Genomic DNA, 9,648 nt, shown 5'->3' on the forward strand with positions numbered 1-9,648 from the left:
TGCCTAGTCAAATGTCGACCGACGACCCAAATATCCCGGGAAGTCAGTACCTTTCTTCTGCTTTTTGCTGTGCTTTTTGTCTTTCTTTTGCACGTTGAAAAGCTGAGCAATCCGTGCATCAACCACGTTCTCCAGTTCCTTCTCCTTATATTTCTTGGAGGCCGAAGGTTTCTTGAGAGCGGGTTTCGAGAGTGTTGTTGTGGTTCTCTGCCACTCCGTCTGCACCTCTTCCAAAGAGGTCTGGTTCATATATTTTGCCATTTTCGGGTCCCTGGAAAAATTGAGCATCATCTTTGTTGCATCATCAATCAATTTACGACGCTCCATCTCTTGCCGCTCCACGTGAGTAGGCCGAGGCGGGCCATACTCTCTGCCGGAATCTTCATTGTCATCCCTGTCCGCATCTCCAGATGCAGAGGGAGTCGATTGATCCTTGCGTGAAGCCATAGGTGCCGTGGAAAAACAAATTGGGGATCGGATTTCCCATAGAAGAGAAATCGGCCGTGCTCTGATACCACTGTAACAGACTTGGACACTCCAAGTCAAGAATCAACCGCGACAGCACCAAATAACCACTTCAAAACAGTTCACAGATCACAATAGATTTGCACTGGCCCGGCGGAGTTCTGTGCCTAGAGATATTGGCCCCAAAGACTGGCGCCCCTTTCGGTATTTCTTTTTATATTAATCAGTTCAAAGTACAAGAGAGTGGGTCGGGATTCACTCTCAGACTCTGCATCCAGATGCTCTGAGAAGTGAGGCCCTCACCACTAATTTAAAGGTTACAAGGGATGCCCAAAAGCAGAGCCCCAAAAGCTTCAATATCAAAAGCCCTGAAAGCAAAAGCATCTGCTCTTTCTCTAGTCCCAAAGAAAAAGCAAAAAGACTCTCTCTCTCTCTCTCTCTCTCTCTCTTTCTGAGAGTCTCACTGAAAGCAAAAGCATCCTCTCTCTTTCTCAATTTTTAGCCCAGAAAGCTGCTTTTTTTCAGCGCAAATTCGGCCGCAAATTGCGGAATTCCGTACTGCTGCTGCCACGTGGCACCCGACGGCAGTTTTAGGGTTTTACTGAAATTAGGGTTTCAGCCAGGAATTAGGGTTTGCTGCAATTTAGGGTTTCTGGCAGTTTTTAGGGTTTGCAGGGATTTTAGGGTTTCAGCCTGAAATTAGGGTTCAGCTGCACGTAGCCACATCACCACTTTGTGACACCTGAAAGGAGGCCATGGTGCACAATAAGATTTTGGCGTCTCTATGGACATACCTTAAGCTTGGCAGCAACATAGGGAAACTTGCACGAGAGTGTAACAAAGGAGCTTGAACCCTAGAATCGAGGGAGAAGTTAAGATATTTCAGGGGCTCCTCTCTCCATTGGTCCCCCTAGCTCTCTAAACTCGAAAGGGGTTTCCTTGGACCCGTTTCGGAGGGAAGTTGCTTGTTAGATAAGCAACAAAGGGATCTCCAAACTTTCTCATCTTTGGGATGATTGAAACCTATGTTGGAAGGATGTGGAGCTTTTAGTGCTTAAGCATAATTTGGGTTTGTATGAAAGGCTTCTAATATGTAGACTCTTGGAAGTGCTGTCATCGTCACCTTCACCCGCCTTTGGGTCAGAGATAGATTGGAAGGCCTAGCATTGGCCATAAGGTGTTCTCACTCCCTGATATCTATAGTGAGCTGGTATACAAAGTGGATTGGTTTGCCCCACTTATCAAAATATGGAAGAAAATTTGGTCGGAAGAGCGTTCGCAAAAGAGTGTTAATGCCATCTAGGAGATAAAATGGCCTAATAACATGAAGTTCTTTATCAGGAAGGTGTTTTGGAGAGCCATGCCTACTAGGATCAAGGTTTGCGCTAGAGGGAATGGCATTGACACTTGCTCTCATTGTAGGTCGGCTTTTGAAGACCCCCTACATTTGTTTAGCAAGTGTTCTGCCTCGCGGGGACTGGTCGCTAAAGTTTGCAAATGGGTACGGAAGACTTGGAAGGTTATTTTCTATATAGATGACCTGATCCTAGGAGGGGGTAGTTTTCAAAGCCAAGCCATTCTAATGTACACCCAAATTATCAGATTTTGTTACCTTAATCACGTTTGGAAGTCTAGGAACCTATGGGTCTTTGAGGCAAAACTGGTTGTGGCTCAATTTGATGATATTGTGCGTTTGAGCACCGAGCTCATACATGGTGTAGGAGCTAAGAGAGGGACAACAATGAATGTTAAAGAGAGGCACCACGCACTAAGTTGCCTAGACCACTCGCGAGGTTTTTAGTAGCACCCCTGGTTTGGTTTCTTTTGCGTCTGTGTTCAAGCCCCTTATGGAATTGTTGCCTCCTCAAGGCACATGTAGTGCTTGAGGGTGATTGCATTCTTTTCTAGTTAATAAAAATTCTCTCCACTCACAATTATGAGTATGGCCAATAAAAAGGAAAAAGAGACCTGATTGTGTGTATTTTGAAGATGTTCACCCTTTGGTCCTATAAAGTAGTCTTTTGCCCTTTGGTGATTCTTGGGATAGAAATTGTTGTTCAACATAATTTAGGATTAACGAATGACATCGACAATAACATCCTTCGAGATACTTCATTCAAAACGATTTGATTATCAGCAAATAGCCTATTTTGGAGTATAGAGCTCAGTGGGCGTCTAGCTCTCCCGAGCTCGGTGGCTCTGTCCATTAATATTACCTTTGGTAGGAGTGGGCTTTGAAGTCTGCTGTGAAGCATGATCATCCGGCTGTTGAGTCCCTGCTCTAAAAAAGTCAGTGATCTCCCTCTGCGAATGTCTCCCACTACCTGGTCTCCTCAAGAGACTTTCCCTATGTGTGCGCAACTCTAGCAAAAACAACCCGAGGCATCTCTGATCCTTATATCTTATGACTCTAGCCAACAGTCCAAAGCCCTCTCTGAATAGACAGTGAAAGCGGCCTCGTATCTCGTAGTATATCGGACAATGACAAATGTGAACTGTCTTTGGCTCTATATGACATAATTGGCATAATTTGTGGCTTCTGCTGGTACTCTCCCAAATCTGCCAGTCTCAATCTCTAGCTGATGCAATGATTTGCGCATCTGACCAATAGCTCCCTTAGGATAAATCAATGTCCATATAGGCTAGTCTGATCACATATCCATCCTCTGCTAGTTAGAGGAGATGCTCTCTATAGAAAGCCATTTTCGTGCCCAACTCTTGTACCGGTTGTATCCATGTGCTTCTAGTATCTAGTTGAATCAAATCTTGACGTATAAATCTAGTGGTCTCTGTCCATGTGAGAGAAAGGGAGGGTGCATCCAAGGAGTACTGGAAAGGAGGCAGTCTATCCATGCTGAAGCCGTGTGACTAAAACCATGATGTCATATGTCCATACCAACATGCTGTGTCCCCTTGTAGCGCTAGCTGTTGAGATGACTCAAGTGATAGCTGAGCATATCTGTCTTTGGGAAGGTCCCTTAAATTATGCATGAAGGAGACTGATTTCGTAAGGGCCTCAACTACGAGAGGAGGGGCAGCTAGCTCAGCCTGAATAGTCTCATGTGACACTGAGACCTGAGTCAGAATCGTGAGAGAGAGAGAGAGAGAGAGAGAGAGAGAGAGAGAGAGAGAGATTTTATTATCGTTCTCGGAGGTCAAATATGACCTATGGGACCAAAGTTACATGTGATGTAATATGTATATGGCTGATGAGTGACTCTCGATGCTCCAAAATTGTGGTGATGAGAGTCGTGGAGAGCCTACACTGTGGCTGGGAGAGGAAAGTGTAGGTCTAAGTCATGGTTGAAAATGTGAGTGAAGCAAGTTCGGATGTGACCAAAAGCTGAGCACTCTAGTAGTGTGTGGTACTCGGACTCTTGAACTTGCAATGAGCATAATGTGCACAGTCGATTTGACTCTTCTCCATTGCCCCAACGCCCCATCTCGTATCAAAGGAAATGGAAGCTAAGCCGAATGGTTGCAATAGTACGTATCACCGACAGGGGGATAGGCTCAAGCATGTAAGTGTGAGTACGGTTTCCTCTTTCAGCGAAGAACATGGTTTTGTAGTTGGGGGCAATATAGGTGGTGTAATGTATGAAGCGTGACCCACCGGATTTCTTTCAAGTCGTAATACATAGGCGTTGTAGTAAAGCTTCATTCACTTGGGAGTCATTTGAAGCATCATGTAGCAAGTGTAATGCATCCCATCTCCCAAACCACTTCTTTATGTGCTGCATCCATCCCGTACTCAAGATCTTGCTTTTATGCGTCTTTTGAACTTTTTTGCTTGCATGGGAAGTTGATGTGAAGGGTTTAGATGCATCTTTATCATGTACTCCACAATCCTTTCCATGCCCATAACCTCAATTGGAAGAGATCCCGACTCAAGAAGTAGGAGCATATATGGTGTTTGTGTCTTACCTTCGAGAAAGTTTGTAAGAAAACGCTTTTGGACATTCTCAAACTCTTTCCAAGTAGACTTTGAAATGCTCGCGCCCCACACTTCAACTCCATAAAGAAGAACTGGTGTCACCAATGCATCCAAACGACGCATAGCACATTCATCCCACTTGTGATTGGACGGAACCTCAAGACCAAGGTACTTAAAGCTCTCAACACTTCAAGTGTCTCATTGTTGTACACAATGCATGGCTTCTCCTTATGGTTGGTTTTCACAAGCATAACCTTTGTTTTGGATTCATTCATAATCAGCTCACTATGGAAGCAAAAGATCTCAAGAACAACCATAAGCTTTTGTGCATCTTCTAAAGTGTGTGCTAGAAGCACTACATCATCCGCAACAACAAAAGCATGATTACCGCATTGCAAATAGTGACCTCTTCTTGCACAAAGTCAAGTACTATTTGTTCCAATTGATCGATGCATAGACCAAAGAGAGTTGGTGACAACGGACATCCTTGTTTAACCCCAATAGTGCTTACAAAAATTTCTGAAATTTCTCTACCCATGCGCAATTGACAAATCACCTTCTCATAGATTCGAGAAACAGCAAGCATAAACTCACTTGGCACTTGGAGTTCTTCCATCCTTCTCCACAAATTGTTACGCGGAATCATATCAAAGGCTTTCTAAAGTCCACAAAACAATACAATCGCTTGCTTTTCAACAGACTTTCCTCCATGAGAACACGAAGAGTGACAAGATGATCAATGGTGCTATGGCATCGACGAAAACCCGCTTGTCATTCTCTTCACCCAATCACTCAATTTCATCTCCATTATGTACCCAAACAACCTTTCCATAAGAGAGAGAGAGAGAGAGAGAGAGAGAGAGAGAGAGAGAGAGAGAGAGAGATTGTTCTGTTTCAAGTCATTGTCATTTTCTTTTTAGAAATAGAGTAGTTAGATTGTTGAGATTTTGTGAAACTTGTTGTGTTTTATTGGAGGGAGGCCTTGTGATTTTATCACTTGTTTATCTGGTGGAAAAAGTCTTTCCACTTTCCATTGTTGTAAGCCTTTTCATTCTTGCGGCCATGCCCTTTGTGCCTCCCAGGTTTCAATCCCCAATCTAGGCTTTCAGAAGTACATGCCTCAAGCATGTTGCCCATATATGCTTTCATAATTTGTATCTGGTCACTTTTACTTTTGGCAAGATCGTTTTTTCCAAGATCTACAATGCTCGATTGATGTTGGCACCGAAGATTGACAAAAGGCCCTTCATCCCACCCTTTTATGCCAGTGTGAATTAATGTTTAGTGTGGCGTACACTTTTATTTTTGCAGGCATGATTTTTCTCCTCGATTGATTAATTGCCCAGTGGGTGATGCGTATAGGATAGGTGGCTTCACTTTTTAGAAAGATTTAAGGCTAGGCTACTCAACTGAAAACCTTGTTTGATCCCTCCCTTCTAAGGAATCGGAGGAATTTGGTGGAAAAATTGTTGCCTCCGGTGAAAAATTGAATCAAATAAGTGTAAAATTGAAGGAATTTGGTGTGCCCCCTAGAATTACCTAGATGAAGGTTTTAAAAGATTTTAGAGAAATTTTCTTCTTTTTTAGTATTACTTGGGATGGCTCTTTATCCCTCATCTATGACATAATTAAACTGAAGTCATGCAGAGCCAAGTCTGACTAAACTCTTTTTCTTTACAGGTATCTGCAACTGTAAGCCAGATGCTTATTCACACTTGTCCTGAGCTCACTTGAAGACTAGCAATATGGATTGCCATTAAGTTTTTTCCATGACCTTGCTTGAGTCGTGCTGAGGAACTCGTAAAGATAATGATGAGTATATTTTAGACTTTATCATCTCTTGTAAGGTCTCCTTGGTTGTGTAGCTTTGAACTGCCTCTTGATTTGTACATTAAGTGGTTATGAGTACGTAGTCCTCGGAAAGGGAGGCAAGACACCCGTCGGAGAGTTCATAGTAGCTTAAAAGGAGGCAGGGCTTCTGCTTTATCCTTCCTACTCAAAATGAATGTAGCCTTAGCTCCTTCATCATCTGCCGCATTTACGGGCGAGCTACACAATGTTGAACGAGTTCAATGCAAATTTTAACATTCAATGCAACTTATCTTTTTTGGATCAAAGCAGTTTTGGCATTTGGAAATTTATGTTTTCCAATGGTAGTGATTGAAAAATTTAGTTGGACAATTGAAAAATTCTATTGTTTAGTTTGTTAATGGGTCTTTTCAATTCACATTCCTTTCTCATTTTAATTTTTTAAAATGACATCTGAAAGCTTCATCTTGTTTCCAATTATTCATTTTCCTTTGAAGTACTTTTCACTTTATTAAACACCATCTGATCCATACAATTTTTTTTCGATATAGTTATGACTTTTTCCTAGGGAATCTTGGAAGCATTGGATCGTTTTGGGAGTATAATACTTTCAACCCACCATACTTCAAACAATTAGTGCCATTGAAGAAAGCATGTACAAAAGGGAATCGAATACTTGGCTGATTAGTAGTAACAACTATGAGAAGATGTGGAAAAAGTATTGAAGGAGAATGATGAGTGGAAGAGGCTTCCAATGGGAAAGTTGTAAATTTAGGGCTTGAGCGTCACTTTGCGCACTTTTTGTTACCCTATGGCACATGGGCAACACATTGCCTTTGCATAGAAAAAGGTGGCATAATCTTGTATAGTGACCAACGTTTCTAGGAGAACTTTAGTATGCCGTCCCTACCACATATACATTCTTGCTAGAAACTTTGCACATGGCTACCTATGGCAAAGGCATACACCACCTGGAACCAAGAGGTCATATCAGGCCATGTAAGGTTAGCTAGGGAAGATCTCATCATCTCCCAAAGAGAATAAATACAAGGATATGGATTGCATTTGACCATCTCTTGTAAGACCTCCCTTTGTAGAGGGCTGCAAGAGCAATGCAAGTTGTTGTCACCATTTCAACAGGCAATAATTGACCCCATGGACCGCATCTAACCATGTTGTTGGAGCACATCCTCCTATAGAACCCTTCCAAGAATAATGCAAGTTAAAGCCACCATGTCACCATCGGTGTAGGGAAGGTCTTTCTTTTTGCAATGATAGGATTCATTGTCTTTCTTACCATGCACTTGATTGCTCTTGAGACGTTTCTCATCGTCCTTACATCTAGATTGCTCTCTACCTCTTATGAAGAATGAGACCAGCACTTTAGTATTCTTGATCAATGGATTTTTATTTGGTCTCTTCTAAAAGTAAGTTGCCAATCACGTCATCAAATTTGAGGTATCACCAAGTGATGAGGAAGGTAATGAGCATGATACACATAGCTTTCACATCTTTAGTTCAACTTTTGTGCCATTAAGTGACTAAATTAACAATGAACACATTTAATGTGGCACAATCAAATCATTTATTTTGAAGCAAAAAGACCATAAGATAAACCTTTTTTGAACTAGTCTAGTTCTTTAGGCTGCCATAGGACTTTTTTGAAAGCAACTCAGATCACTTCTCAATTATGAATATGAAGTAAAAAGATGCAATTTTATAGTAGACTTTGCGAATGCATCAAGCTCTTCCCACTCTTCATCGGACATAGACTCAAGCTTAGTTGCTAAGTCAAGCAATGGTTTCAAGTAATTTTTTTAGAGAACATCCTAAAGCTACTTTTCCAACATGGGATGTTGCTACCATTAAATCTCTTGATATTAAAGAGCTCTATATGTGTCATATATCAATGCACAAATGAGATCAAGAGTATGGCTAATGTCAATATGCATAAACACTATGCAAAAAGTGATGGTAAAAGTCTTACATAGTTTTGGTAATATTTTAGCATAAATCTCAACAAAGTACATAAATAGAAAGAATAACAATGTATAGTATCTTTGCCTCATAATAAGTGCAAACAAAACACTATCAAACCGACTCAAAAAATGAGCAAAAGCACATGTATACATCCATACCAGACCTATTGTGAGGTTGTGAAAGGGGAGATCCAACAACATAATCCACCTCGCATGGGTACCAAAATAGTCCACACTTGACTTCAAAACACCTCATGATGGCCCTCACTGAAGGTGCAAAATATATATGCCATAAGTTTAGAAGATAAATATGGCTCCTCACAAACATATAAATGTAGTATCCAAATGAACATACAATATCAAGAGATATAAAGACCAAAGAACTAATAATAATGGAGAATAATGAGCTCACACATGCACCAATGAATGCAAGCAAATCATTGATAATATCTGTATAAGTTGCCAAAGGACATTGGTTGGGATGAAGTAAGCTCCCATCTCGATAAATGTATAAAAGGCATAAAGTGAGATCAAAATAAACTTAACTTGCCTCAACGACCAAGTGGCATGAATCAATTAAGATTGACATAAATAGCTCAGTTATGTCAATCAAAATAGCAACAAGTGAGTCGGAATCACTCTAAGTAAAACCTATATGAGGGAAATCAAAATTGGCTACATAACATTGCAAAGTCTGAAAGCAACAAGGAGAGAGCATCAAACTTTAGGGAAATTGCTCACTAGTATACACTCGCTTACTTGTCAGACATAACTCTAACCAACCATAAACCATCAAGAGATATAACCATGGAAAAGTTCATAGAACATCAATAGAGTCCAAAAATACATCAAATTTTAGAAACCACTACCGTGGAAAGCTTATATCACTCATCATTGCATATGTTTCAATCACATGCCATAGCCCATAAGGCATAAATAAAACTATGTCAAGTGTATGCTCAAACACATACAAGATGACCTAATAATAATATATACACATATCTATCAATTTGCATAAAGCAAGCATACATGACTGCATCTACAAGGAGCCTTGCTTTGCATACTTCACAGCAAGAACAAGTCTTAGTGTTTTTGCCTTAATTGTGTATAGAAGTTTATGCATACACAAAATTGATTTTCAAGCACTTTACTGCCTCATGCGTGCGCCAAATTTTCCATACCTATCAGTTAAAGGATTATATACTTTATGGTACCTGCATATGTTGCCTACAATTTCAGGAAAAGAAACCTTAATGCTACCAACTTTCTTAGGAATTTTGGGTTTTAGTACCACCTCGAGGGATTCACTCTTTGTGAAAAAGGACATTTGAGCATTCTGGATGTTCTAGCAGCTTACTTGACAAATTCTCAATAACTTTCGCTGCAAGCTCCCTCTGTTCGTGCCATTCATCTACAATCTTCTCTTTACCCTTACCCTTCCATACCTTTCTCTGCTGATCC

At 40.9% G+C, this 9,648-nt stretch overlaps 1 long non-coding RNA gene across 1 annotated transcript in view; it reads left to right on the forward strand.

Annotated features, from left to right (window-relative positions):
• Positions 1-6,576, forward strand: part of LOC147450777 (uncharacterized) — a 60,811-nt gene extending 54,235 nt beyond the window's left edge. Inside the window, exon 3 of the long non-coding RNA XR_015189304.1 lies at positions 6,080-6,576. This is a non-coding gene — a long non-coding RNA (uncharacterized LOC147450777). The remainder of the gene's footprint in view (positions 1-6,079) is intronic.
• Positions 6,577-9,648: the final 3,072 nt, after the last annotated feature.

Source organism: Adiantum capillus-veneris, chromosome 9, assembly GCF_014529385.1.
Source record: "Adiantum capillus-veneris isolate H3 chromosome 9, ASM1452938v2, whole genome shotgun sequence".
NCBI classification, from domain to species: Eukaryota; Viridiplantae; Streptophyta; class Polypodiopsida; order Polypodiales; family Pteridaceae; genus Adiantum; species Adiantum capillus-veneris.